The following is a 1,095-nucleotide window of genomic DNA, read 5'->3' as shown; positions in this document are numbered from 1 at the left end:
TTTGACTATTTTAAAAAAAATACAGTTTCTAAACTCAAGAATACTCTTTCACTCACAATGATTCCCAAAATTGTCATTGTAGTATCAACCACTCTCATATGCATTCGGTCAATGAACATTTTTGTGATATTCTCATCAACACATCATATATTCCCACTCCTTGATTATTTTGCCATTTTGGATTTGTCCCAAGTGAAGTGATATATATTACTTACATAACTACATTATTGTTGTATAAAAAGCAAAGGCTAATAGTTAAGAGTTTCTAATAACAGGTGGGATGTAATGCATGAAAATTAGTAATTGGATTAGATCCTTTAACAGTTACAAGTATGCAATATATGTTAGTAGCATGTACACTATCATTTGATAATCTATTATGAACCATACCAAGGTAATCTAAGTTAATTATTAGTTCATTCACTTTTTCTTATCATCCAATTTTTTTTGTATAATTAATTTGCACTTAACACTCACACGAAAAAGCAATACGTTACATTATTGATGATTTTATTCTACCAAAGACTTAATTTGAACATTCCCTCCCCCTTCCATTTCCTTTTTTTTAATAAAAACATCATCCAAATTTTAGTCATATTTCAAACCCTTAGTTAATAACTATATTTTTCAAAAAGTAACCATTTTTAGATTCTTCATTTCATTAAATCGGCATTCGGCCATTAATTCTAAATATTTATTTTCTTATAAATTTTATTCTGTATATATGTTATTGTTTTATTTATAAAATTTTTATTATTTTTTTTATATGAGTTTTTTTATTATTTATTATTTATATTTTAATTTTTTGTTTGACCTTGTATATTTTTATAATATAATTTATTCATCACATTAAATAAAGTAAATTAAATAAAAAAATTAATGATAAATAATAATAATAATAATAATAATAATAATAATAATAATAATAATAGTAACAAATTATAACATATTAAAAAAGAGTATTAAGAGTACTAAAAAATATAGGGCAATTTACATAAATAAATAAAGTGGGAGAGTTATTTACGTAAATGTGCAAATCTGTTTGTTGTTACGATTTTGTGCAAAATGGATTTATATGTAAACCGTGGCAACCCA

Source organism: Arachis duranensis, chromosome 4 (genome assembly GCF_000817695.3).
Source record: "Arachis duranensis cultivar V14167 chromosome 4, aradu.V14167.gnm2.J7QH, whole genome shotgun sequence".
Taxonomy (NCBI): Eukaryota; Viridiplantae; Streptophyta; class Magnoliopsida; order Fabales; family Fabaceae; genus Arachis; species Arachis duranensis.
Note: the sequence above shows the minus strand (reverse complement) of the source record.